The 13,888-nt window shown below is 43.4% G+C and overlaps 1 protein-coding gene across 1 annotated transcript in view; it reads right to left on the bottom strand.

The window, feature by feature from the left end:
* The window catches only part of NKAIN3 (sodium/potassium transporting ATPase interacting 3), an 817,448-nt gene that overhangs the window by 174,943 nt on the left and 628,617 nt on the right, over positions 1 to 13,888 (bottom strand). The window lies entirely within an intron of this gene.

Here is a 13,888-nt window from a genome sequence, read left to right as displayed (position 1 = left end):
ATAAAATATGACCACTGATTGCTCAGTTCTCAGTCTTGAGTAAGCAGAGAGCCCTCTCTGCTCTGCCCCTCCAGTGCTCACTGAAGCACCGGGCTGTGAAGGGGGCAGGAGTGGCTGTCTCGGGCTCTCAGCAGCATGCTGAGAGGCCAAGCGAACTTCAGGCCAGGCATCTGGATTGATCCCAACATTAAAGTTGGGATCCTTGCATAGCATTGACTATCTCTTCGGCATCAGCCAACAGCAGGCTTTAGCCCATTATCTGCTGAACCTGGGTCAAAGGAGAGCAGAAATAAGTGCACTCTTGTGACCCACATGAGACTGTTGGGTCCCTGGCACGCCGGCATAGGTAATATATCTGTGTGCAAATTCTACCACCTGTATAAAGTGCCATAAATCCACAATTTAAATTATTGGGGAGTAAAAAAAATGTCTTTCTCCTCTTTGGTCTTCTCCTGGTGGTGGGATATCCTGAATGAAGGAGAGTGATGTCAGCACTGTGACTGCAGGGCACCTTGCACAGGGGGCAGGATCATGACACCCTGCACTTACAGTGTTTCTTGAGCATTCCAGGTTAAATGACACAAGGTAAAATGAAGTAGTGGGCAGGACAGCTTCAAATGATAAGTTTTATTGCACACAGAGCTTTTTTTTTTCAGTAACTAAAACCTTTAGGTGGAAATGTCAAAAAAATTAACCCATGGTTTGGCTGAAGGAAGCATAAATATGATGTTAGATGCTGTAGAAATTAAATTACCTCGTGCCCTGTAATTGTTTCCTGTTTGGCCTAGATTCTTTCATGTTGCTGTGCTATGGAGTTATATTATGTGTCAGTCTCTGTTGAAATAACCAGAGGACTGTGCTAGAAGTATTACGTGTCTTAAAGTGTACCTGTTATAACATTTAAAATCATATATTAATTTTCTCTTTAAGTATTTCTAGACTACTCCTATTAATATCAACAATCTTGAAGATAGAAAACATATTTTTTTTAAAGAATCCTACAGATTTACTTCCTTGGGGTTCATGACGCATATTCACTATGCCCTGTAAGTAAGCACTGCTGTGTCACAGAATTCACATAGCCCTATCAGGAGGTTTTCTCCTGCAAAGGAAGACACTTGGGAAACATTGTCCTTCAAAACACAGGCTGGAACCTTTAAGAACACGGATTTAAAACAAGGAGAAGTAAGAGGCACTCTGGAAAATGTACCCATCTCCAGGTAAAGATATCCCCAATTTTCAAGCCAAAAAGATGATTTGGCTGTTGAAGAGACCAGTGTATTCTGAGATCTATCTAAATAATGTATTAAAATTATATTCCTTTAACAAGACCCTCACTATACACAGTTGTTGGTAAATTCATCTGACAATTTAAATTTAAAACACAATCTCTGTGTTCCAGCCAGCGTAGTGCAAGACTTGGTAACATGCACTTTGCATTGACCTGTGTATTATAGCCTGCATTCACTTCTACAGTAAAAATGACGGACATACGAGTGTCAGCACTTCTCCTGCTGGGGCACTGGAAATAATAAGGGCTTATGTTGATGGGCTTCAGACTTTGAAGCAGTTCAAATTCAGTATTCCTTCAGGAGCTTCTGAGATACTCAGACCCATGTTCGAGTTACTTTGATTTGCATTTCAGTTACTCAAGGACTCGCTTCAAGCTGCTTCTAAGTTGTTTTTTGCATTCAGACTGATTTATATTGGATAGAAAAGCAGCTCCAAAACTAACAAAAACCCTTTAATGTAAGCCCTAATGCATCTACATGGAATTATTAAAACAGCCAATACATGAATCCTTTAAGTGACCTCTTAAAGCGGTAGTATACCGCTTTTTGTGATTTTTAACTACAGTAAGCCTATAATAAGGCTTATCTGTAGGTACGATTAATATCTCCTAAACCTGCACGGTTTAGGAGATATTTGCGCTGCATGACGCGAGCGGCGCATGCGCTCTGAAGGTCCAGCGGACCTTCAGAGTTCCTTGCTGGGAAGTTGCCAGAAAATCACTGCCGCGTGCATGCGCGGGAGTGACTTCATCGCGGCTCCGGACAATCACAGCGCCGGAGCCGCCGAACCCGGAAGAGACGCAGAGGGATCATGTCAGCTCCCACAGCGGTGTTCGGGGGTCCGTGTCGGGGTTTCGTTCTAAGGTAAGTGTTTCATAATGAGCTAGTATGCAATGCGTACTAGCTCATTATGCCTTTGTCTTGCAGGGTTTTTTAATTTTACTTTGAGTATACTACCGCTTTAAGTTACTGCCACAAACTGAAAATGGAATTAATTTTTATTATTTACATCAAGATCATCCATCCATCCATGTCTGTATGATTTATGATGTTGAGAAATCAGTTTGAAAACACCCCGCTAGCATTTCTGGCCATCTTGAGTAAGGGCAGATAATGCATGTTGCATTTACTTGCCTGGAAATCATTTGCCCTTAGCTGAGGCATGCAGGCAGGAGAGCATGCATAGCTGAGAAAACCCCCCCTCCCCTCCTCCAGGTGAATGAAAAAAAAATGCCCATAAAGACTCCTGGGATTTATTACATCATTTTGGCCTAGGCCAGAAACCAGGAAGCAACCGGGGAAGCGTAAAAAAAGAAAGTTTAAGATACAATACAATATACTTTCTTATCTATTTACTAGCTAGCAGCATAAAAATTAAAATAGTTTATGTTAATTGACAGACTAAAGTTCTGTGTAACGGACCGTTTCAGCAGACAAGGGGTTAAAATCCGTTTAGGCGATATGCCCCTTTCTGAGAGACAGGTACAGCTACTGCAGAACACCAAACTCCCAAACTGGATACAAAATAGCACTCCAACCTGGAACCTCACGAATAGCTGCTAGCAGATGAACAGGAAAAGCATACATCAGCTTACACTCCTAGCAATCAGTCTCCAACAGCATACAGTGAATCCCCCCAAGGCCGAGACAAAGCTCCGAGTTGAGGGTAAAACAGGAACATCAACATTTATTGGAAGAACACAGCACACTTTTATACAGAAATTGGAACATCCTTCCCCCAACAACCGCTTTCCCATTGGTCAATTGCACAGTACCTGCAGTTCCCATTCAGGTCCTCTTTTAGCCATGCAAATGAGGAATTGAAAATGAGTCAACAGGGATTGGTCAGATAGCTTTGACCAATGCAAGGAGACAGAAGCCCCAGGGGGCAATCAATGTACACAATAGTCAGACACAGAACAATGGTTCCCTAACGAGCCCTCAATACACATTACTCAGAACCAGGGGCTGTTTGTTCGGTAGATAGAATCTACCGAACGGCTGTGCAGAAAGGGAGAAATAAATCCTTCTGCACCGTAAAATTAACCCTTTAGCTGCCGGTCCATAATCCAAAGGCAGCAGGCGGGCAACCAGGCTCCTCCAATGCAATGTGGCGAGGTTGGTCTCGTCACATTCTGCATTAAAGTACAAAGGCTCCCGTATGACAGTCTAAACAAGTACCAATCCAGTATTGTTAAATTCACATTAAACAAAAACCTTTTATTTTCCTTGACTAATAAGCTAAACCCTCTTTTACACATTGAAGCTCTCAGTAGGAGGGTTTTAAAAACATGCAGTCAAAAGCAGTGGGCAGGACTGGGTGTGGCCAGGTGCTCACTGACAAGCTACAGGATTGTTAACGGCAATATAATTAATAGCTATGCACCCTGTAATATTTTCTCATCCCCATGGTAGTGCCAGCAGGCACAGACTACGTGAGAGTGGCAACTCTGCACTGAATTCAGGAGCAGTGCAGCATCGTTGTCACCCCATAGCCAGGGATCTCATACAGCAAGTATGAATTTCCTTGCAGCAAATACTCATTCCCGTTGCTTATGTGCAGGGTCGTGAGCATAGAAGCCTAACTAGACGTGCAGGGAAAATAATGCGCATGAGCATTGGCACATACGTGCGCGCACACCCACAGGTCTTAGTGTCCGGTGGGATATTTCACCAATCAATATACACTTTTTGGGATTTTTTACCAAAAATATGTAGCAGAATACATTTGTAAAATTGTTTTAATGGATATGTTTTACAGCAGAAAGTAAAAAATATTGTTTTTTTTCCCAAATTTTTGTTTATAGCACAAAAAATAAAACTGCAGACGTGATCAAATACCACCAAAAGAAAGCTCTATTTGTTGGAAAAAAAGGACATACGTTTTATTTAGGTACAGTGCCGCACATCTGCGCAATTGTCAGTTAAAATAATTTAGTGTGTATCGCAAAAAATAGACTGGTCATTAAGGGGTAAAACCTCCTGGGGCTGAAGTGGTTAAATTCCCCCTTATCCAAGGGTACATAGTTACCTTTACTTGCTCGTGTGCCACTCTGTTCCGCCTTAAAGTGTTACTAAACCCAGGATCCTGCATTTACTACATCTGGTCTCCTACAGTACACAGAGCATGGAAATGTAATTATTTTAGTAAATATAAACTGCTAAATACCTTTATTCAACAGCAGTATATAGCAGTCTTATGACTTTTATCAGTGTCCGGCCGAACACTGGTTAAAGCTTATAGGTGGAGTTTTTATTCTCCTCTGACTGTCCTATGAAGCTGCATGACCTCTGACCCTCTGTCTGGACAGTGCTGATTGGCCCTGTGTTGATCACATGCACCCTCCCGCCAAAAAAAAAAAAATCTCTAGCAATACACACCAAACTGAGTATGTGCAGAGTGCCCCCAAGGCTCTGTACTATCAGTAGATGGATTGGGCACTGAGGAAGAAGGGGAGGATGAGAGAAGACAGGATCAAACAGTCTTTTTACACAATGTGGAGGATTAACCCCTTTGGTTCCACAGTAAGTATAACAAGCATGCTTTACTGCAAATACACACTGATTTTACAATTGTGGGTTTGGTAACACTTTAAGAATTAGGGAAACAAAGACCGGTGTTAGCTCCAAACCAACTTGTCATGATCATACAGGGCTAATGACTTCCCCACCCCATGTGACATTACCAACTAAGTGCTGTCACATGCTCACTCATACTGGAAGTGCCAGACATTTTTACTTTTACTCCTGGAGGCCTAATAGAATGAAGCAATAGCAAGAAAAGCTAAGTACATGAAGCGGACTCTTTCCTTTACCTATCCCCCTGAGTGGGACCCACCTGGTCTGATACTGTTGTCTTTTAATCACTTGCCGACCAGCCACTGTCAATATACGGCGACAGGTCAGCAGGTTCCTGCGAATCGCCGTACCTGTACAGCGGTTCGCGGGAGCAATCCTGGGCGCGACGTGCACGTGCGCCCGCTCGCCAGTGGGGAAGCCGATCCATAGGGACAGCGGCAGCGATTTCCACTGGGCATTCACGATCGCTCCCTGTGAAGAGAGAATGGCGGTCTGCTGTTGTTCTCTCAGCTGTCAACACAGAGCTCCTGTGTTCCTCCTATTAAGGAACACAGGTCTCTGTGTTGATTTCACAAGCCCATCCCCCACACAGTTAGAAAACACGCCCTAGGCTCACATTTAACCCTTTGATCGCCCCTGGGTTAGCCCCTTCCCTGCCAGTGTTATTAGTACAGTAACAGTGCATATTTTTAGCACTAATTACTGTAGTAATGTCACTGGTTCCCCCAAAAGTGTCAAAAATGTCAGTTAGGGGTCCGATCTGTCTGCTGCAATGTCGAAGTCCCGCTAAAAATCTCTGATCACCGCCATTACTAGTAAAAATAAATAAATCAATACAAATGACATAAATCTTTCCCCTAGTTTGTAGACGCGATAACTTTTGCGCAAACCAATCAAAATACACTTATTGGGATTTTTTTAATCAAAAATATGTAGTAGAATACAAATTGGCCTAAAATTCTGAAAAAATTTAATTTTTCAATTTTTTGGGAGGGAATCTTATATAGCAGAAAGTGAAAAATATAGTTTTTTTTCAGAATTGTCGCTTTTTTTTGTTTATAGTGCAAAAAATAAAAATCTCACAGGTGATCAAATACCACCAAAAGAAAGCTCTATTTGTGGGAAAAAAAGGACATCAATTTTATGTGGGTACTGTGTTGCACGGCCACGCAACTGTCCGTTAAATTGACACAGTGCCGAATCGCAAAAAATGGCCTGGTCATTAAGGGGGGAAAATCTTCCAGTCCAGATGTGGTTATAGAAAAGTGTCAGTGGACTCCTTTGAGCTGCTTAGTCTAAACTTGTTTAAAAAAAGATCCACTCTTTATTCTTTGAAAGATGTGTGGAATTTTGAGCATATTTATTGTAGTTTAGTTTATTTAATTTAGTTTTCTCTTTTTTTTTTTCTATTGTGGATTTGTATTTAAAAAATTAAAACTTTCAATTCTGCTCAGCCCTTGTGCAGATTAGAGGAACAATAATCCATGGGCTTTTTAAAGTCTAAACAGACTTTTCTGTCTCTGGGACCTCTTAGAGGTATATGTCCTAAAACCAGAAACAAAAGAGTCGGTGCCCATCGCGGTGACGGCTCATTCAAGTTTTTATAAATACATTTGCTTTAAAGGCATACTGTAAACTGCTTCTTTGCAGTAAAAAAGAAAAAAAAAAAAAAGAAAAAAAGAGAATATGAAGGATTTATGATACAAATACAAAATTCTAGTCATTGCATTCCTCTTTAATCTGCATGGAAGAAATTGTCATCTGTTGTTTTAGGCCACCCATGCACAGCCTGATAGTCACAAATGATGAAACATATCCAAGTATCGCCTGTGGTAATAGTAATCAAGCAGTGCAGGAATTAACATCTAAGCTTTAACAAACACATGCAAGCATCAGAAGTGTTTCTTTATTGCTTGCACAGATTTTACACGTTAGAAAATCTCTGTATTAGAAAAAAATTAGAAACTATTCATTTTTTGGACTTATTAACTTATTAGAGTTTAATGTATTGAATGTTTACTATTAATGATGCCACTTTTTATTTGCTTTACACATTTTTATAATGGTATTTTGTATACTGTACATACAGTATCTCACAAAAGTGAGTACACCCCTCACATTTTTGTAAATATCCTATTATACCTTTTCATGTTACAACACTGAAGAAATTACACTTTGCTACAATGTAAAGTAGTGAGTGTACATGAGTGAGTGAGTGTAAATTTGCTGTCCTCTCAAAAAAACTCAACAGGCAGCCATTAATGTCTAAACTGCTGGCAACAAAAGTGAGTACCCCCCTAAGTGGAAATGTCCAAATTGGGCCCTATTAGCCCTTTTCCCTCCCCAGTGCCATGTGACTCGTTAGTGTTACTAAGTTTCAGGTGTGAATGGGGAGCGGGTGTGTTAAATTTGGTGTTATCACTCTCCCTCTCTCATACTCGTCACTGGAAGTTCAACATGGCACCTCATGGCAAAGAACTCTCTGAGGATTTGAAAAAAAGAATTGTTGCTCTACATAAAGATGGCCTAGGCCAGTGATGGCGAACCTTGGCACCCCAGATGTTTTGGAACTACATTTCCCATGATGCTCACCTACACTGCAGAGTGCATGAGCATCATGGGAAATGTAGTTCCAAAACACCTGGGGTGCCAAGGTTCGCCATCACTGGCCTAGGCTATAAGAAGATTGCCAAGACCCTGAAACTGAGCTGCAGCACATAGGCCAAGACCATACAGTGGTTTAACAGGACAGGTTCCACTCAGAACAGGCCTCGCCATGGTGGACCAAAGAAGTTGATTGCACGTGCTCGGCGTCATATCCAGAAGTTGACTTTGGGAAATAAAAGTATGAGTGCTGCCAGCATTGCTGCAGAGGTTGAAAGGGGGGGGGGGTCAGCCTGTGAGTGCTCAGACCATACGCCACACACTGCATCTAATTGGTCTGCATAGCTGTTGTCACAGAATGAAGCCTCTTTTAACCACTTAAGCCCCGGAGGATTTGGCTGCTAAACGACCAGAGGGTATTTTGCGATTCGGCACTGCGTGACTTTAACGGACAATTGCGCGGTCGTGCGACGCTGTACCTAAACGAATTTGGCGTCCTTTTTTTCCCACAAACAGAGCTTTCTTTTGGCGGTATTTGATCACCTGTGCGATTTTTTGATCACGCGCTATAAACAAAAAAAGAGCGTAAATTTTGCAAAAATAGCAATATTTTTCCCCTTTTTTTATATGAAATTCCCCCCAAAAAAAATGTAAAAATCAAAATTTTTTAATATTTTCGGCCAATTTGTTTTATGCTACCTATGTTTGGTAAAAAAATCGCAAAAAGCGTATTTTGATTGGTTTGCGCAAAAGTTATTGCGTTTACTAACAAAGGGAAAGATTTTTGTCATTTTTGTTGTTTTTTTTTAACGCGTAATGGCGGCGATCTGCGATTTTTTTTGCGGTACTGCGACATTGCGGCGGACAGATCGGACCCTTGACTGACATTTTTGACACTTTTGGGGTTACCAGTGACATTTCTACAGTAATCAGTGCTATATATATGCACTGTTACTGTAAAAATACAATGGTAGTGAAGGGGTTAACTTTATTTGAGAGGGAGGGGCTGTGTGTGTCCCTAGGGGCGTGATTCTAACTGTGATTGGCTGTGGCTTCAACTGTATGCAGAGTGATCAATGGATCTACATAGTAGATCCATGTGATCATCTCTCATACAGAGAGGAGAATGACAGGCAGCTTGTTTACACAAGCTGCCTGACTTTCTCCCTCTCCCCCGCCGATCGCAGAGTGGCCGGCGGCGATCGGGTCCGCCGGTCACACGCGCGGGGGGGTCCGTGACCACGCGGGAGCGGGAGCGCGCCTCCGGCGGCGCGCGCTCGCTCCCTAAACCCTCACAGGCGAGCGACGTAGACCTACGTCACTTTGCCTGTGAGGGGCTGACCGCCGCCGTAGATAGTCGTGCGGCGGTCGGCAAGTGGTTAAAGATGATGCACAAGAAAGCCCACAAACAGTTTGCTGAAGACAAGCAGACTAAGGACATGGATTACTGGAACCATGTCCTGTGGTCTGATGAGACCAAGATAAACTTATTTGGTTCAGATGGTGTCAAGCGTGTGTGGTGGCAACCTGGTGAGGAGTACAAAGACAAGTGTGTCTTGCCTACAGTCAAGCATGGTGGTGGTAGTGTCATGGTCTGAGGCTGCATGGGGGGCTACAGTTCATTGAGGGAACCATGAATGCCAGCATGTACTATGACATACTGAAGCAGAGCATGATCCCCTCCCTTTGGAGACTGGGCCGCAGGACAGTTCTCCAACATGATAACGACCCCAAACACACCTCCAAGACGACCACTGCCTTGCTAAAGAAGCTAAGAATAAAGGTGATGGACTGGCCAAGCATGTCTCCAGACCTAAACCCTATTGAGCATCTGTGGGGCATCCTCAAACGGAAGATGGAGGAGCACAAGGTCTCTAACATCCACCAGCTCCATGATGTCTTCATGGAGGAGTGGAAGAGGACTTCAGTGGCAACCTGTGAAGCTCTGGTGAACTCCATGTCCAAGGTGCTTGAAAATAATTGTGGCCACACAAAATATTGACACTTTGGGCCCAGTTTGGACATTTCTACTTAGGGGTGTACTCACTTCTGTTGCCAGACATTATTGGCTGTGTTGAGCTATTTTGAGGGAACAGCAAATTTATACAAGCTGTACACTCACTACTTTACATTGTAGCAAAGTGTAATTTCTTCAGTGTTGTCACATGAAAAGAAATAATAAAATATTTACAAAATTGTGTGGGGTGTACTCACTTTTGTGAGATACTGTATGTTTATATTCTCAATTTAGTAGTTTCTAGTGTATGTTGTGGCAGTGTTTAAAAACAGAGATCAGTAATACTCAGTTTTTGCATTAAGTTGAATTTGTTTGTAATTCGGAACAGGTACATTTTTTAAGTGTAGCTCAAGCCAAAAAAATATTTTTTAATTTTTTGGATAGCATAGGGAAGGGTTAACACCATTGTAATGTTTGTTTTGCTGTTTGTGCCCCTGTTCAAGAGATGTCACCTCACTTTCTGTCCGTGTGACGATTGGATTTTGAAAATTTTGGGTTGTTGCGGAAACAAGGATTGGTGAGAATGCTTCAGGGGAGACACCTTATTCCCATGAGAACTCTTACAGGAGTGAATTTCCCTTCCTAGGGGTAGATTTCCTCTCACTTCCTGTTGTCTCCTTCTGTTTGTAAGTAGCAGTCGTTTGTAAGTTGGGGACCGCCTGTATTTAGCAGAAGGTAGTGAAACTGTCTGCGACCCTAATGGGAAGATTCATTCCCACTGACACTAACACGAAATATAAGAAAAACCTAAAATCTCTTGTTGTCACCTAAAATAGAATAGAAGAGAAGTCCTCCAAAGGGACGTTTGTTGCAGTGGGGATTTCCTTCACTTTGGACAGATTTACTCTAGCTTCCTGTTCTGTCTATATACAGCAGTGGTTCTCAACCGGGGTTCCTCCAGAGGTTGCTAGGGTTTCTTTGAGCAATGAGCGATTTCTGCCTCTCAGATAAGTTCCCCTGACACCATTGATCTTTTTAGCTATCTAGAAGTAGGTAATTCTTCCCAATGTCCACAAGTATAAGGAGCATTCACCCCATTGGCCATCTCACTAGTGTATCATGAGTTGTAAATATAGTCATTTTTAGCAGGGGGTTTACTGAGACCTGAAAATTCAAGGGTTCCTCCGTGTTGAAAATGTTGAGAAAGGCTGATATACAGTAACAGGAAATGAAGGAAAATCTCATCAGTGGGACAGAAAATAAAATGTGGCAGTTATTTTAACCATTTCCTTCTCTAGCCAAAACAAAAAAAAAAGGTTTTGGCTTAAAAAAACAATTTTGGGGAGGCATTGTTGGAGTATCCATAGCAAATAAAAAGACGGAAAATGATTCAGAACCAAAAAATGGTAACCATAAGGTTATTGTGTGTACCAGGAAAGACGCCTAAAGTGTATTTCCCCTTTTGCAGCCAAATTGTGATAACACCTACTTTAGGTATGTTCAGGGGCGGACTGGGCCGGGGGGAAGGAGGGCAATTTCCCCCTGGGCCGGTCTGATCCCCCCAGAAAAGGCCACTGCAGCATCAGCTCAGTTTCTTTAGTAAGTTTCACTTACATGGTGACTGGCCGGCACCGGCCCCGAGACCCATTTGTTCCTCCGCCCGGCTGCTATAGTCTGAGCTAGACTGGTTGCTAGAATAGCCAGCCGCTTGGCGTCTAGCAACCAGTGACGTCATGGTCCCGAGGAGGAAGAGAGGCTGAGAAGGGACCCAGCATGCAGAGTGGAGAAGGATCTTCTTAGTCCTCCTCCGTGCCTATTACTGGCTCCACCCACTTCCTCCCTCCATCTCCCACTGTGCAGGCCACTGCAGAAGAGAAGAGGAACTGGCGAAATGTTTGCCTGCAGGATTCCAGGACTGAAACAGCAACAAACATCAAAAGCACTTCTCCAGTCCAGCATGGCAAGTACAGGGTATGGCCAGAAGGGTCACCTGTTCTGGGCGGGGGGGGCTCTGTGTTGATGCAGGGGCGCACTTGGAGCTGGAGCAGCTCTTCTACACTAGGCTAGCCAAAAACAAATGCAGGGAAGTAAAGCAATAAATTGCCTCACATGATAACGGTGCTCACTGCACATTAGGCTCAGCCTTCCTTACTGCCAGGCTGACACAGATATCTCGATCTCCGATGTTACAGGAAGACGGAGGAGCTCTGCTATCTTGAGCTGTCCCTGCACTGCTTCTTTAACTTATCTCCAGTTGCTGAGTTATACTGTCCCTTGGCAATAAATAAGGCTGAACCTGAGTGTGCAGTAAAGGTTCTGTTATCAGATGAGGAGGTTAACCCTTTACTTCCCTGCATTTGTTTGGTTGGCTTCTGTTAATGCAAACTGGAGGAGAAGGATCACCTCCTAAAACCAGGGCTGGTGCTTCATGCTTTTGTTCATAATAAGCACCTACCATTTAATAATTTGGCTTTTACTTAGGTACCTTTGTCTGTTTGGTGATCTTTTGATTGGCCTTCTTATGTGGACTTGACTGATGGACTGAAGTAGTCCATTATGAAGACTTTCAATGAAAAGAGAGAAGGTCCTCTCCTAAACATTCCAGTCCTCACCTAGATATCATGGCATTTTTCACTAATAAAGACCAAATGGGATATTTTTCTTTAAAGTGCTCATTCACATGTGTGGAAGTTACTCCTCTGAAAAGTGAACCATGCTTCAATTGCTTTTCAGAGCCGTTTAACCCGTTAAAGTTAAGTTACATACTACCATGTAATAGTCACATGCAGGGCGGTTGCAGGTTGGCCACATTAAACTACATTATTTGCATTCAGTGGCAGCACTGCCCACCAAAAGCAACCTGTTTATACATGAATTCAGGATTTTGTTTCTGTGGGAACATACACTTAGTTCCCACACTGATACCTCACAGATCCCTTATATTAGTGAGGTGATCTCTATATACAGAATCTCTGTATACATAACATTTTATAAGAGTGACTGTAGTATCACTCCTATCTACAGGGTTTTGTTTTTTTTGTCTGCAGCGGGGTGGTACACAATACCACCACCTCCAGCACTGCCACTCTTCTCACTGCAGTCATTTATTCTAAAAAAAATAATCAGATTTCCTCTGCCGGTTCCTGTGTTTGCAAGTGACAGTGTGCCTCCTATACAGAGGACTGGGTAAGTATCTGGGGGTGGAGAGGGCGGAAGGGCTATGTATGTGGGGGTTTTAAGAAAGAGCTTTATAGTATGTGGAGGGGGGTTTGAGGGGTTGAGTGAACAGCTTTATACTGGGGGATACGGGGGTAGAGCTTTGTGGTGGTGTTCACCACTGACATTTTTTCTTTCCGGGCACACCACCGACTGGGGTACATTTTTTAATTTCAGTGACACCGCTAATGCAGACAATTTTTTTTTCCTTTTAGTGACCCACCAACCAAGGGACAATTTGTCAATATTAGTCCCATACTGGTGCACCAATTTTAAACATTTTGGTTTGCAGTAGTGTGCCTTAAATATTGGTACTATTTAGTTGCATGTCACAAACAATACAAACCATATCAGCCCCACCCCCTTCTCCATCTAACAGGGAGCAGGTGCTGGTGGGGGGTGATAGACAGGGGGTGCAGTTTCCCATTTTTGCCCTGGGCATTGGATGACCTTGTACTAGCACTGCTGTCCAGAGTCAATCTGCTGAGGTGAGGTGGTCGGGAGCAGAACCGTGTGACAACAAATGTGTCATGTGGAGCATTGCAATATTTCCCCTGCTACCCCTTGGCACTATATACCTGTCCCATACCTGTATGTTGATGTCTAGCTGCTCCTGGCGCTATATACCTGTCCCATACCTGTTACAGGTATGAGACAGGTATATAGTGCCAGGAGCAACTAGACATCAATATACAGACTGTATACAGTCCAGTTAAAGTTATTGGGTCCCTGAGGTCCCATAGGGCTCCCCCTTGTGTCATGGGATCATGATCTGGCAGCAGAGGAGGAGATCACATGATTAGATCTCAGCCAGGGTTCAAGCTAGGACTTGTAGTACTTTGCTTTTGGGAATGTAACCCCCCCAAAAGTAAAGGACTACAGGTCCCAGCATGAGCCCCTCAGAGCACAGCATGTGTGACACACGCCTGATCTCCCAACTAGTGAAGGACTACAGGTCCCACTCTCCCAACATAACCACTTTCAGACCACCCACCGCATATATACTGTAGCAGGGGGGCCCAGCTGCGCAAAATCACGTACTGGTAGGTGATTTTGTGCACGGGTTCTTGGGGGCACACGGGTGCCGCTGGGGCGCCGCTCCCCTTATGATTAGACACTGCGGGAGGCAATCAGCAGGTCCAATCAGAGGTCCGCCGGCCACCCGCGATCATGCAGGAGAATAACAGAACGGCGGTCTGCCTTTGTAAACAAGGCAGACGGCTGTTCTGTCACAGAAGAA

The sequence above is a fragment of the Pelophylax lessonae genome, assembly GCF_965119305.1.
Source record: "Pelophylax lessonae genome assembly, chromosome: 5".
NCBI lineage: Eukaryota > Metazoa > Chordata > Amphibia > Anura > Ranidae > Pelophylax > Pelophylax lessonae.
Note: the sequence above shows the minus strand (reverse complement) of the source record. Positions and strands in the feature narration are given on the sequence as shown.